Raw genomic sequence first — 16,129 nt, forward strand, 5'->3', positions numbered from 1 at the left:
TTGTAAAAACTGATCCCATGATATACTTCTGAAGCCTAAGAGTTATCCTTCCTGTTTTCATAACAATGTGAAGGCAACTCATCACTTTATTATTCACATACGGTCTTAATCACTTGGTGTATTTCACCATTTATATTGAACACTTCCATAATTCTATGACATTTATTTGGTCAGATTATTAACTAAGATAAAAATTTACCAACAGAGCTGTCCTGTGATAGTGTATGTTTCCCAAGATCTTCAGCTGCTCACTTGCAACATGACCTTGCCACCCTGCCATCAAGGGGACTTAGCACACTCCCTCTGCAAACTCAGCTACCATGCTATAGGAAGACTCAGTCACCTGGAGAGGTCATGAGTCAGCATTTTCATAAATAGCCCCTGCTGAGCTCCCTCCTGCCAGCCCGCAGCATTTGCAGGTATGTGAGTGAGTCCTCTGAATGTCCAGCCCAATCGGGTTTTCCGAGACTCCAGCCCTAGCTTCCAGCTGATGGAGGACAAAGAGACACCAAATGAGAATCACCCAGGTGAGCTCACTCAACCCACAGAACCATGAGAGATAGTGAAAAACTGCTGTTTTAAGCCATTCTGGTCTGGGAGTGCTTACTCAGCAGTGTATAAGGAGAACACGAGATGACTGGCATTTTACTCATCATAGAGCACACCCGTCCCCTTTCCTCTGTTAGGTGAGGACCCCGGTGAAGGCAAGAAGATTACCACATGGCCTAGAGAAATTGGAGAATAGAATATTTCATGTTTAACTTCACTATTGTTCTTAAAACTGGGTCCTATAACAAAGCATTTCTTCGAAAAGAACTTTACTAACAACCATAGGTAAACTACTAGATGAATTTATTGAAAAATTGTGTTAAACATTAAATTGAACCTGTATTAAATGTACTTCACTTTTCCCAAACTCATCCACTTTCTTTGAACAGCTGAAAGTGGACTTGTGATTTAAATTCTTTTTTATTGTTTCAAACAACCCTCCAGATGGTCTCTGCATCTCAGGATAAATTGCCACCCGAAAAGCCATTTGATTTCTGCTCTGCCCTCATTGCTATGTGTCTGTCATTCCCTAGAATGGAAAAGATTGAAAGAAACCTTGGTGAGTCTGTCTCCCCAGGCTTATGTTTCTGGCCCCCGCTGATAGCACGGGAAGGAGCTCTGACCAGCGGGTAGCAGCAGTTCCCCGTGACAGCGGCGGATCTCCCGCGGGATTCCTCTGCCTCACCTGAAGCTGCACCCACTCTGGGCATTTCCCAAGCCTGTAGTCTGTCCCTTCCTGGGTTATTGCAGCTCCAAATAGCCTCTCCTGTAGCCAATTCTGATCACGTGCCCTGAGAACAACAGCTTTCTTCTTTTAACTATGGTCACATTAGAATCACCTGGAGAAATCTTTTGGCACACCCATTTTCCAACGAGTACCCATGGCCAATTAAATGTGAATCACGAGGTGAAACTCAGACATTAGCATTTTTAAAAGCTCCCAGGTGATTTTAATGTGTAGCCACGTCTCAGAACCACTGCCCTAGACCAGTCTTAGTTCTGTGAATAGTTAACTATTCAGCATTACCCTTTTCAGAAGCGTCATTAAATGGCATCTGCTCATGGATTCCTTGCTGGACCATGAAGGAGCAACTGGCGTCAGCACGGTTTTTTCCTAGGATCTTAGTAAACCCTCCGTAGAGTTAAATTCAACTCATGTCCAGCGCTATGATGAGCTCTGGGAATGCAAAAACTAGTTACATTTGCCCCCTCATGCCAGGAGATGAAAGTCCACGGTAGGGAGGAGGGAAAGGCAAGAATGGAAGAATTCTCAAAGTAAGTAATTTCAATATATTGTGCCTCATACGTTAAAAGAGTGGGACTAACAGGAACACGAAGAAGGGGCACTTTGAAAGAGTTTTTTGGAGGCTCAGTCAAACAGTGGGAAAAGCAAAAACAAAGGCCCAAATGAAAACCAGGCAGAGCACTGGTCAGGGAAGGCGTGATGGTTTGATGAGGCTTACTGACTTAGGGGTGGCGGGGAGAAAGTTTGGAGTTGGGGGGAAGCTAACATTATTCTATTTTCCTTTTGCCTTTTTCCTTTACTGTTATTTTTATTAAGAAACTAGTATGTGTTGGGCGTCTGGGTGGCTCAGTGGGTTAAAGCCTCTGGCTTCGTCTCGGGTCATGCTCCCGGGGTCCTGGGATCAAGTCCCACATTGGGCTCTCTGCTCGGCAGGGAGCCTGCTTCCACCTCTCTCTCTGCCTGCCTCTCTGCCTACTTGTGGTCTCTGTCTATCAAATAAATAAATAAAATCTTTAAAAAAAAAAAACTAGTATGTGTTAATAGTAGCAAAATAAGAAAGTAGACGTAAGCAAAAACCTAAATAGCCAGTAAATACATGAAAAGAAGCTCAGTCTAAGGAAAATGCAAAACTAAACCTCATAGTTTAGTTTGAAACTAAACCCGAGACATAGTTTCACACCTATCAGATCGGCAAAAATTCTGACAAGAAGAGCTGGAAAGGACATGGAGCCTTGGGAACTCTTCCATGCCATCAGTGAGAATGTAAATAGGTATAAAAGCTTTGGAGGGAATTTTGACAAGATAGATAAGAGTTTAAGGTACATAGCCACAACCCAGAAATTCCATTCCTAGGCGTGCACTCTAGAGAAACTCCAACAAGTGAAGGCAAGGAGACAGGTACAAGAGTATTTCCAGGACTATTATTTGTAAAAGTAAAATATTAGAAGCAACCTAAAAGCCCATCAAGGGGAGAACAGATGAACTCAATGTAGTATATTTAAATATTATGTGAAAGTACTATAAGTACCAGCAGGAAATAACCTAACAAACAAAATGTTGAGGGAGAAAAGCAAGTTGCAGAAAATTAGATACCATATGACATCAGTTATCAATGAAGCCAAATATTATATTTTCATTTGGGTCCCATACAATCTAGCTATGATATAAATAACAGTGTACAAATAAACATCACCTTCAGTGTATTGGTAACAAGGAGGTCTAGAAGGTGAGTGAGGTGGCATGATCCGAGAAGAATACACACAGAACCTAAAACTATATTTGCAATGTTTTATTTCTTAGCTTAATGGGGAATACACATGCAATTTTATGTTACATATTTCACCATTCTGTATATATGAACTCTTGCACACTTCATTTATTTTCGAATGCAGAAAGGGAGTTGGTTAAGTGCAATATGGCCCATAAAAAAGATTCAATGATTAATGTGTGAGGTTTCAGCAATTGAGGACAGAAGTTAAGAAGCAGGAGCCGGCAAGGTGAATGCCACAAGGAGTGACACTCAACAGTGGCAAAAGAGCAGAAGAAAATTAGAACAGGGCCAGGATGAGACAACACTGTTTTGTTTTGTTTTTTAAAGATTTTATTTATTTATTTGACAGACAGAGATCACAAGCAGGCAGAGAGGCAGGCAGAGAGAAGAAGGGAAGCAGGCTCCCCGCTGAGCAGAGAGCCCGATGTGGGGCTCGATCCCAGGACCCTGGGATCATGACCTGAGCTGAGGGCAGAGGCTTTAACCCACTGAGCCACCCAGGCACCCCAAGACAACACTGTTTTGATCTTTCTTAGTGAAGAGGAAGAATAAGTAAGATGAAGAGCATGATGTATTATCACATGTAATTTATACATATGGTGTGGATGTGTGTGATGCTGAAACCAGTCGTGTGTTCTTACAAAATACAGGTTAAGTGATTGTTAAACAAGCATCCTGAATCACCATACCCAGAAATCATTACTCTTAACATTTCTGACTCTGTGTTCCTCATTCTAGACTTTTTCTTCCACAAATATACATGAAAATATGCAATTTTCCCAAAGAGGGATTGTTGTGTAGATAGCCTTTGGTATCATGGTTCTTAACTTCAAATATCACACAGTCTTCTGTGCTTATAACATTCAAATTTTATAACTATAGAGGTTTGCAAAAAGGATGGATTTAAGGAATTAAAATCAGAAACTAGTTAGGAACCTATTGAAATTGAATAAACAATAACCTAAAGAGGCTCAAGATATGTACAAGGTCTGTATGGAGACCTTTATAAATTATAAGGAGACCTTTATAAAACTTTATGGGAACAGAATAAGGGAGACTTAATGGAAACTCTATCATGTTCATGAATAGGAGGAATTGATAACCTAATGGTAAGTGTCACCACTGCAATTGACCTGTATAACCTATGCAATTGCAATTTAAATGCCAGGGTATTTTGTAGAATTGACATGGCAATTCTAAAATGAACATCAAAGAACACAAGATATTTCTCAAGAAGAAGAGGATAACAGATATTAGGGCTTATTACTAAGGCATGGCAAGTAAAAGATACCAGGATATACAACAGAAGAGAAAGCCCCAAAATAGATCTATACACATATAAGGAGATTTAATATATGAGAGAGGGCCATTGTAGATCACTGGGGGAAAATATGCATTATTTAAAAAAAGACTGCTGGGGAAGGCATATTGGAGAGAATTACTGTAGAGAATTTCCCTAATATGACCAAGGGAACAAGCATCAAAATCCAGGAGGCACAGAGAACTCCCCTCAAAATCAATAAGAATAGGTCCACATCCCATCATCTAATAGTAAAACTTATAAGTCTTAGCGACAAAGAGAAAATCCTGAAAGCAGCCCGGGACAAGAAGTCTGTAACATACAATGGGAAAAATATTATATTGGCAGCAGACTTATCCACAGAGACCTGGCAGGCCAGAAATAACTGGCATGATATATTCAGAGCACTAAATGAGAAAAACATGCAGCCAAGAATACTATATCCAGCTAGGCTATCATTGAAAATAGAAGGAGAGATAAAGAGCTTCCAGGACAAACAAAAACTAAAGGAATTTGTAAACACCAAACCAGCTCTACAGGAAATATTGAAAGGGGTCCTCTAAGCAAAGAGAGAGCCTGAAAGTAGTAGACCAGAAAGGAACAGAGACAATATATAGTAAAAGTCACCTTATAGGCAATACAATGGCACTAAATTCATATCTCTCAATAGTTACCCTGAATGAAAATGGGTTAAATGCTCCAATCAAAAGTCACAGGGTATCAGAATGGATAAAAAACCAAAACCCATCAATATGCTGTCTACAAGAAACTCATTTTAGACCCAAAGACACCTCCAGATTGAAAGTGAGGGGGTAGAAAACAATTTACCATGCTAATGGACATCAAAAAACACTGCTGGGTTATCCATATGGTTATCTATGTGATGAGACTATATCCCTACTTCACATAATAAAGAAAAGGTCATTCCTGATAGATGAAAAAAAAAAAAAAAATGACAGCCAAATTCTCACAATTTCTAAAGTAAAATATAGGGAAATGTCTTTGTAAACTTAACACAGTCAAGGATGTCCTAACTAAAACATAAAACATGCTACCCTAACAAGAATTATTGTTGAACTTCACCATATTAAAATTTAAAATGACTGGTCACCAGAGGACACCATAAAGAAAGTAAAAAGACAAACCACACAAAGAAAAAAAACCAACAAACTAACGGAAAAATGGCAACCAAAAAAATGATATTTCACAAAAAAGGGAAGTAAAAGTCCATCACATGAAAAGGGATTCAGCATTATTAAAATTTATATAATATGCAAAGTTAAAAAATTATACAGCATTTAGAGCATGAGACTTAAAAAATTAATAAATTGAAAAAACAGATTTGCTAAAGTTACAGCAGTAAGTTGATACTACTTTGGAAAATAACAGGCATTATCATTTAAATATATGCACACCTTATGCCCAAGCCATTTCACTCCTAAGCAATATATTCTGAAGAAATTTTTGTATGTGACCTTAAATGAAATGTATAAGAATGTTCATAACAATCAATGATTTTTGTAATAGCAGAAATCTAGAAACAATTCTAGTGTTCTTAGACAGGAATATGATAAATGCATTCTCACATATTCTGCAATCAAATATTATATAGCAGTGAAAAAGGAGGAACCAGTTCTGCACATATATGAACAAATTGTAAAAGGATAATTTTGAGTGAAAAACCAAGTAGTAGAACACTACATACATAGAGCCAAGTACTGTAAAGTTCAAAGCAAGCAAAAGTACACAACACGGGCACCTGGGTGGCTCAGTTGTCTAAGCATCTGACTTCAGCTCAGGTCATGGTCCCAAGGTCCTGGGATAGAGCCCTGCATGGGGCTCCATGCTCAGTGGGGAGTCTGCTTCTCCCTCTCCCTCTGTTGTTCCCCCTCCTTGTGCTCACTCTCGCTCTCTCTCTCTCTCTCTGTCAAATAAATATATAAAATCTTTTTTTAAAAAAGAAAACAACATATCATTTATGACTACATATGTGATTTTTTAAACTATTAAAAATTAGAAATGATCGACACACAATTCAGAGTGATAGTTACTCTCCATGAAGGTATGTGGGTGAGGCTAGGGGAAGAAAACACTTCAAAAATAATAATACTTCAATAACTTCAAAAATTTGGTAGTAATCTAATTCTTATCTTGGACATTGGTTTGTGGGTTTTGATTTATTATTATACTTTTTAACTTATGTATATGCTAGATATTCATATATATTAAACATTACATAAATTTAAGGTGATGAATTATTAGGGCCTTATCTAAGGAAACTAACAAGGAAACAGGAATGGAGATAAGATACAGACTTGAGAAATATCTAGAGGAAATTTCTAGACTGGGCAATTTATCATACTTAAGTAGCGAGGAAGAAGGAGAAATATAAAATTACTAATGTTGGGTTTAGATAGCCAGTGTTAGTATTCATTAAGGTATAACATGAACTTTTGATATTCTATTGGTCAGTTGACTAAGATTTAGCTTAAAATGCAAGGTTGGAAAAGAGTGTACATATTCAATTTTGTACATATTCTATCTGAGGTGCGTGTGGAAAATTCAATAGATACATCAGGCAGTCACACCAGCGCAGGACTCGGAAATGAACATGGTTCAGGGAGGGCCATATATAAATACAGGCTTCATCACTTTACAGAGGTATGTAAATTATGAGAAGTTTCTAATGAAAGCATATAGAATTAGGGAAACAGACCAAACACAAACATTTATGAAAAACAAAGTAGAAAGAAGGATTAGTCAAATCACCAAACAGGATCACAGAGAGAATAACCATGGATTCGAAGTTCCAGGTGTTAAGGAGTAATGTGTTAGGAAACAAGGAAGGAATTTTAGCCACCCTGTAGACAGACTTTTGCCCTTCCCAGAGCAAAGGTCTCCTCGTAAACTATCCCATCTACGCTTAACCAACAATTTGCAGCATAGGCTTTCTTCTCATCCTTTTGAAAGTGTTTACATTCAGATAGCATAACCACTTGTTTAACAAAGTGCCTTCCAGTTCTAAAAGGAAACAAAAGAGCATTGAAAGGATTTTAACAGTCTTGAGCCGATATATATTCAGTCCTCCTTGTGCTCATCATACTCTACTATCCCATTTGGTATTCACCTTGGCTTGAGTTGTTTGGGGTATCTAACTCCTGCTCCAGGGCTGTCCCCTTTAAGACTGATCAATGTGCCACGTTGGTCCAGTGAGTGCTTTGATGTACATCAGTTTTTCCTCTCTCAAGTTCACCACTTGGGCTTCTGGCTTCAATTCTCTGGTATGGTCTATTCTCCACCTTCTCTCTTCTTCTCCCCCAAATCCCACCAGATCCAACAGGTGGGAGAGAGGGCAATGAGCCCCACACTTTATGATTCAAAATACCTTTTCTGACTATTTACTTGGTGATTCATCCAGGCAATTAGAAAATGAGACACAAAATCTACAGGAAAGAGAGAAGCTTTCTGAAAATGTTCAGATCTTAAAGGGCTCAGCAAAAGACAAGTCCCATGTGTACAACTTTGGAGTCATGAACAATTAGTATTGAGAGTGGGGAAGAAGGATATGAAAAGAAAACAGCATGCAGAAAGATGATGTAAGAGACATCAATGGTAAAGCTTCATTTACAAGGTTTAGTCACATCTTACATTGCAAATAACATCTATCATCAATTATAATGTCTGATGTATTTTACTTAATTCCCTTGGGGCAAATGTTTAATTGTCATATTTCTACATGTATTTTAAACTGAACTCCTTGAAGCTAGGGAAAAAAATAGTCTTTTTTTTTTTTTTAAGATTATTTATTTGACAGAGATCACAAGTAGGCAGAGAGGCAGGCCTAGAGAGAGAGGAAGGGAAGCAGGCTCCCTGCCGAGCAGAGAGCCCGATGAGATGCGGGGCTCAATCCCAGGACCCTGAGATCATGACCTGAGCTGAAGGCAGAGGCCTTAACCCACTGAGCCACCCAGGTGCCCCCCAAAAAAAGAGTATTATGCAACTTTATATCCCCAACCTTCAGAATAATTTCTGGCACAGAAGAAACACAGAATGAATAAATAAATATAAGAATAAGAGCAAACACGTGTAGAGTGCTTGCCGTGTGTCAGGCATTATTCTAAATGCTTAACATATATTAACTCATGTTAATTATTTTCTTTCAAATTAAGAAGTGAATAACTTTTCTACAAATGAATGAAAACCAGGGTTGATTTTATTTTCACCTATCACCACAACCTAAGTATTTCCTGGAGACTCGAAGAAATAATGGTGACATTTGAATATGATGGAAAAAATTAAAATTGGGGATTCAGAAGTCACTATATTGTGGTGTATTACCATAACTCTTGGGGTTTTCAACCCATAATGCCCCATTCTTTTTCTTGGCCCTGGTCACTATTTTATAAGATGAGCCCTTGACATCCATATTTGTACATTGACCCTGCCCTCCTGGCTTTCTAATTGGATCAGAAGTGTCACCTGACCCAAGTTGAACAAGTCAGATACTTCTGGTAATTTGAAGCCAGAATTGAGAACTACGGAGCAGTCCTATGTATGATTGAAATTAGAACTCAAAAACTCAGGAGATGTGGCTTGGCAAAGTTCTGCCCTCTAAATAAAGAAATAGAAGAAGCCAACAGAGAAACAGAAAGAGGAGAAGAGAAAAAAGAAAGTCACAAAAGGGGGAAAGCAAAGCCAGAGATCTGAGTTCTTATCCATATTCCAGTTTCTAGTGACAGCCCCTTCCTGTCCTTGAGACAATCCTGCCTCCACTATTAAATTGCTTTGTTTCGCTTAAACTGAATCAAGCTGTTTTCTGCTACTTTCAACCAGAGTCCTAACCAATATACTATGGTACTAAAATGTAATGGTATTCCCCAAAGATAATCAACCAGGAAACACTCTCAAAATTATAACGTGTTAATGAAGCACCAGCTGGAGCACATGAACATGCAGCTACCAGACAGAAATTTACAAGTTACTATAATCTGAGGAAACAGTTTGAGAAAAGTTGATGAAGGCATAAAATGATCAGTAGAATATGATTATTTCTAAATATTGCCAAACCACTGAAGGTTTGAGACATTGGGAAGGCATATAAAAACAGATAAAACAATTGAAAGTGGTAGCTTGATCACATAGAAAAAAAGGTGGTAATGAAATAGATCACGATCATGGATTCCAGAAAACATGGGAAACAATATTATTGACTCAAAATAATATGGGCCACATTTAAGACCACATTTGTCAATGTTTCTGGTTACTGAAATAATATTTGTTATTAATCATAGAATAGAAGGAAGTGTAAAATAATAATTGGGTCTGTGAAACAAAATAGTGAATATACATTTAGGTCTCATTCATTGGAGAACATTTACTTCTCTAAAATAAAATAGAGTGGGCGCCTGGGTGGCTGGCTCAGTGGGTTAAAGCCTCTGCCTTCTTCTCAGGTCATGATCCCAGGGTCCTGGGATCAAGTCCCACGTCAGGCTCTCTGCTCAGCAGGGAGCCTGCTTCTCTGTCTCTCTCTGCCTGCCTCTCTGCCTGCTTGTGATCTCTGCCTGTCAAATAAGTAAATAAAATCTTTAAAAAAAATGAATAAAATAAAATGACTGGAGTAAGTGAGTGAATAGTAAATGCCATAAAGAAGCAGCGATTAAGTATCTAGGGCTTTCTAAGCAAAGCGAACATGGGTAAGCGTGGGGAGAATACATTGAGCCACAAAGAAGGACTGAAACAGACGTTACGGTTTAAAAATAGACTCTACACTTAGTCATATGACCATGTTAAGTTCCAATGACAGCACTGATGTTTGAGAATCTCTGGGCAAACACTACTGCCTAATGCAGCTGATAAGATTAGCTGGCTGAAATTTTAGATAATACAAAACAAAATAAAAGTCATTTCCCTATGTTTGTTTTATCATATGTTTAATCATGACATATCTGCTAACATTTTAGATATTTAACATTTTATGACATACAGAATCATTACTATCATACTGTATAATTAGATACTTTAAAAATATTAAATAAAAATAACAAGTGCTTTTTAAATTTGTAAAGAATTTTTGAGGTTGTCTCATCCCTCCTAATTCTATTTCACCTTACATAAAATTCTTTATTATAAAAAATCCATTTTTAAAAACTATGTCATAAACTAAGTTCAAAAACTCAAAAAGCATTTCCTTGTTTAAAAACTTACAAAATCTGTAGAGATTTTACCACCAAAAGTTGGCACTAGCTTAACATGCAAAATATGTATCAGTGTTTACAACTGTGAACTGGAATTTGCTTGTGCTCCCTTTTGCATTTTCTTGTTATTTTCTAATGAACCCATCACAGACTCATGATGAAAAAGGAATTTTAGAAAACTAAAGTTAAAAATGGTATTAAAAATATGAGTGCTGATGTTGACTATGATTTAATCAATCATATAATTCATTTATAGAGAAGGATGACATTATAAATTTCCTGAACTGTTAACCCTATAAAAAAGAAATAAGTACAAGAAATAAAAAGTTGACATATAGGGCGCCTGGGTGGCTCAGTGGGTTAAAGCCTCTGCCTTCGGCTCAGGTCATGATCCCAGGGTCCTGGGATCGAGCCCCGCATCGGGCTCTCTGCTCAGCGAGGAGCCTGCTTCCTCCTCTCTCTCTCTCTGCCTGCCTCTCTGCCTACTTGTGATCTGTGTCTGTCAAATAAATAAATAAAATCTTTAAAAAAAAAAAAAAAAAGTTGACATATAAATAAATAATTTTAAATGTGTACTGTATGAATTGTGATGAGAGTGAATATATTCTGTCCTGAATCTTGGGTTTGGAGATGATCACAAATTGTGGTATGAGATCATCCAAACTCAAATGTCCCTTTGAAACACATACCCAGAGGAATTTTCTGGAAAAAAAAAAACAAAACAAAACAACAACAACAACAAAAAAAACACTTTCTAAATTTTGGTAGACAAGAAGAATTCAAGAATCCCCCAAACTTGTATGCATGTAAGAAAGGAGGAAAACGCAAGAACTGGGGACATGTTTGTAGTGTCGTGTTAACCTCAGAGGTCAGAGCTGGTAACGTAATTGACAAGGCATTTTTCAATTCTGCTGTCCAGGAAGTGGAGAGAGTGACTGAGGGAGAAAAGTGGAATGTCATTGATCAATGACTTTTCCCCCCTCATTTTTGCTCTGGGACACTGCCCACTGCCATGGCTGAAACTGACCTTTATTATCTCAAGGGGGAATAGAGCTAAGTTGCCAAATTTTTGTCTTTTTAAGTTTCTTGAACATCATCTAAGGAGATTTTTTTTTTTTTTTCAGTAATGTGCATCCTTCATTCCACCCTCCTGAGCAGCACTGGTATGTTCCATCCACATCTGATCAGGGGAAAAGGAGGAATAAAGGACCCCCCTTAGGTGGAGTCCAGGCATTGGAAACAGCTGAAAACCCCATCCAAAATTATGAATCTAAAAGAAGAGTCTTGTTCTCTGTTCACTTTCAGGGACCCTGGAGGAAAGGAAATCTCTCAGAGTTCTTTCAGCCTCTGGGGCACAAGAGAGGCAAATAGAACCAAAGAGCAATGTCTAGGTGGAGATTTCATCCTTCCTCCCCTGTATATCCCAGACCCCAAGCACTGACTATGCACAGTGTGCTACCAATAAATGTCTGTTAAATCAGATTATGGAGAAAAACAAGATACACCAAGTGGTTGGAGTAAAATCAAAATGAGTATATAAACATAGATATATATTAGGATGTAATACTTAAGTAAAAGTACTGAAAAAATAATCAGAATGCTAATAAAAGGGAAAGGGAAGCAGACTGTAATCTTCTTAAGAGGAGAAAACATGTCTCCCTATATTGCCAGGAACCATGCTTGCCACATTTTCAGTATTTAATAAGTGTGTATTGAATACAAAAATGAATGAATGAATGAATAAGTGAATGAATCAACAAATGAATGAATAAAATTCAGAAGAAACCATCCTTCCCCCTGCAGCAACCCCTCCACCAACACCCCTTTACACCCCCCCACACACCCCTCCCCACCCCACCCGCAAGGAAGCTGACTGCTCCTTCACCATCAGGATGAACACAGATTTACTTTCTGGAGACATGAAAGATACAGAACGCCAGGAACAGCTGCAGGGGTGGCTGACTTATCCTACCAAAAATAAAGGATGAAATATCAGAACACTAGGAGTAAAATGAAGATTTTAGAACTTAACCTGTAGAGAGAAAATACAGATGCAATATGAAAGATAGGAATAGAATCATGTCAGACTTCTCAGTAACAAACCCAGAAGCTAGAGCACAATGGGGCCTTTAAAAAAAATTTGGAGGGGATATTGTTCCTAATAAGCATTATATTAAAGAATACAAAATATTCTCAACTATAATAGTAAATTAAACAATATGGAAGATCACAAACATTCCATATCCTATCCACTTTTCTCCTGAAAACTGCTGAAAGAAGTAAGTCAGAAAAGAAACATGGAATCCAAGGCAAGAAGGAGACAAAAGGAGCTCTGGGCAACGGGCAGCTGGGCCAGAGGATAGATAGTTCAAGTTGGAGCAGGACCCAGAGGGCCTCCCAAAGGATGCCATGAAGAGAAGGAAGAAAACAAAATTATCTGGTGTGTTTGATCATATAGACAAGAGTTTTATAGCTCCAGATGATCCGAGAAGTTAGTGATGAATGATGTGAAACTAAACGAAAGCAAAATGGGAAAATGTAACTTGTACAAGAACGTAATCAAAGCTGAGCACTATGTACATACAGTCATACTAGTGAAAACATCAGCTACTGATTCTAGCCAAAAATCGTGTTATAAGTCTATTTGAGGGTTGGGTGGAGAGCAAGTAAGTATTGGTGGGAGTGTATAAGATGGCTAACTCCATACTAGCAAGTCAGTAATGTCTGAATTGAAAAACAGCTGTCTCTGTATATGATTTGGGAACATGGAAGATATCAGGAGGCAACACAGCTAAAAAACATGAACATGGATGCTCTGATCAAGTGGAACTGATGATGGGCAGGAGTAAGCTGAGGTCTGCTGTTGGTGGCAATAAGCCTTATAATCCAACTTGACTTTTGAAACTATTCATCAATTAATGTGGTAACATAAAAAATCAACTTAAAAACTATCAAATTGTTCAAAAAATGATATGAAGAACAGAAAGATACAGCGAGTCCCTACATGGGGAGAACAAACAGTAAAAATAGCAATTCTTGAATTAAGGAAGAAGAAAAAATGGCATGAAAGATGAGAGAGTTTATCCTCACTAATAGTCGAATGAGGATTAAAACTATAAGACTTCAGTCTCATCTATAAAATGAGCAAAGATTATAGCAGCTGAGAGTGGGCAAGGGTATAGGAATAGAGGATTCCATGGACACAGCCTCAAGCAGGGCTGGCACACTCTCTGGGCAACCCCACGTGGAGGAATCCATTGAGGGAAACCACCACAGATGTGCATATCAAGATTTACTTACTAAGATGTTTGTGGAGGAGTGATCTTTACTAGAGACAAATTAAAACAAATGAAAAAATACAGAAACATGATTAAATTAGCTATAGCCGGTTTCCAAGATGAAATTTACATAATCATTAAACTAATCTTTTTTCCCCCAAAAGTTTCTAAAGCCAAAAGAAAATGCACATAATAAAATATTGAATATAATCTTGGGATAAGAGTTGGAACATACAGTCCCATTCCAATTTCTTCTGACACACATATACACACGTACTCATACAAAGAAAAAAAATCTAGAAGAATTATGGCAAAATGTTAATATATCCCATCTTTAAAACTATGGGATTGTGGGTTATTTGGTGGTTTCTCCTTTATAATTTTCATTGTTTTCTAGGCTTTCCATAGTTGTTGTGTACAACCTATAAAATTAGGCCTAAATATGCATCATGTTGGCGTTTTTATGGAAAATGTTTCTGTTCTATTTTTAACAAGCATAGCTTCTATAATGAAATCTGTGGACAGGGAAAGATGAAAACTATCTGAAGAAAGAGAAACTAAAGGATTACAGTAGAAGAGCCCACGACAGATTACCCTGTCTGACGAAAGATACGGACATCGCTTTCCTAACACAGATTAAAAATCTGTCACAGAGAAAAGCTACAGCCGTAATGGGGGCACTTTCACTGTAAAGACATCTGCAGGAAGTCTCATTATACTAAAAAGCTGGGCATCAGACAAAATCTTGACTTGTCTGGCTGACAATTCCATCTCTCAGAAGGTAGTAGACGCAAAAAATGGAACTGCCTCTTAATTCTGACCAGGAAGACAGAAGCAGTTGCTACTAGGCAGTGAGGAGAAAGTTCGTCATGGGCTGTGCAGTCACATGGATTCATACCTGCCTGAACAACACACCTAATGTGTGTGAATTGGTGTATAGGTAGAGTTTGAAGTGGAAAAAAACAAAACAAAGCCTGGAAGTCCAACGGCAATAGACGACCACGCATTCAACATGTACTCAAATTCTGAGTAACAGAGAAGGGAGGGGAGAAGACTGTTGATTATGAATTGTTCACATCTTGGAATCCATAATTTCACTTTGGAAAAATCTGGACAAGATATTCCTCAAAAATTACAAAAATATGTACAAAGAGATGTTTGCAACAGCATTATTTATCATTGCAACAAAATGTGAAAAGCACTTAATTGTCCAAAAAAGCCAGTATATTTACTCCATGAGTCAAATGCAATCATGATGGTAGTTAGAAATAGAACTTATTGTAATATAAAAATGTAAATGCTTTCAATAACTTAATATGAACTAAAAAAAGGCAAGGTACAAAATACGATATACTCAATAATACAAATGTATATACATGAATGTTTTATCTATTCCTTCAATGAATTTTAATTAAATGCCTGCTAATATATTCCAGGTACTAATCTAGGCACAGAATGAGCATTAAACAAAATAAATAAAAATCCTGCCCCAAACAGCTTCCTTTCTGGTAGGAAAAGACATAAAAGATTCAGAGAAGTTATTTTGGGGTAGAAAAATAATGGGTGATATGAGTGATTTTTTAAAAATTCTTTTGCTGTACTTACCAAAAGTCCTCCAGTGAACATATATTATATTCATAATGGAAATATAAAATACTATTTTAAAATCAGCTGAAATATATGCATATTTAATAACAGTGTTATATCTTGGTTTAATAAATGTATAATATCCTAATCAAGGAAGGTAATACGCTCCATTATGTGGTTTTGAGATTACACCCGAATATTACACACACTTCTATATACCTCATTTTAATTAGAAAATTAACAGTCAGGAATACATTCAGAGAAGAATGACCTGAATGATAAGAAGTCTGAGTGTTACGTCAAAAGTGATAATGCTGAGGGAACCAGGACATTTAGACTAAAAACAGACAAAAACAAACAAAAGAGGTGTGGTAGGAAGAAAATGAGTTAGAAAATCTGAGGTTAATTTCTGTCCCACCATTCCCAATACACCTCAGAAAATCACTCCCAGAAAATCAATCCATCCCTCTGATTCCAGGTGCGTGTGTATGTGTGTGTACACACACGTGTACGTGTGTGTATGTGTGCTGGTGCAGAATGAAGAGAACATCTACCCTGTCTTTTTTTTTTTAACATTTTTTTAATTTAATTTCTTTTCAGTGTAACAGAATTCATTGTTTATGCACCACACCCAGTGCTCCATGCAATGCGTGCCCTCCGTAATACCCACCAGCTGGCTCCGACAACCTCCCACCCCCCGCCCCT

The sequence above is a fragment of the Martes martes genome, assembly GCF_963455335.1.
Source record: "Martes martes genome assembly, chromosome: 11".
NCBI lineage: Eukaryota > Metazoa > Chordata > Mammalia > Carnivora > Mustelidae > Martes > Martes martes.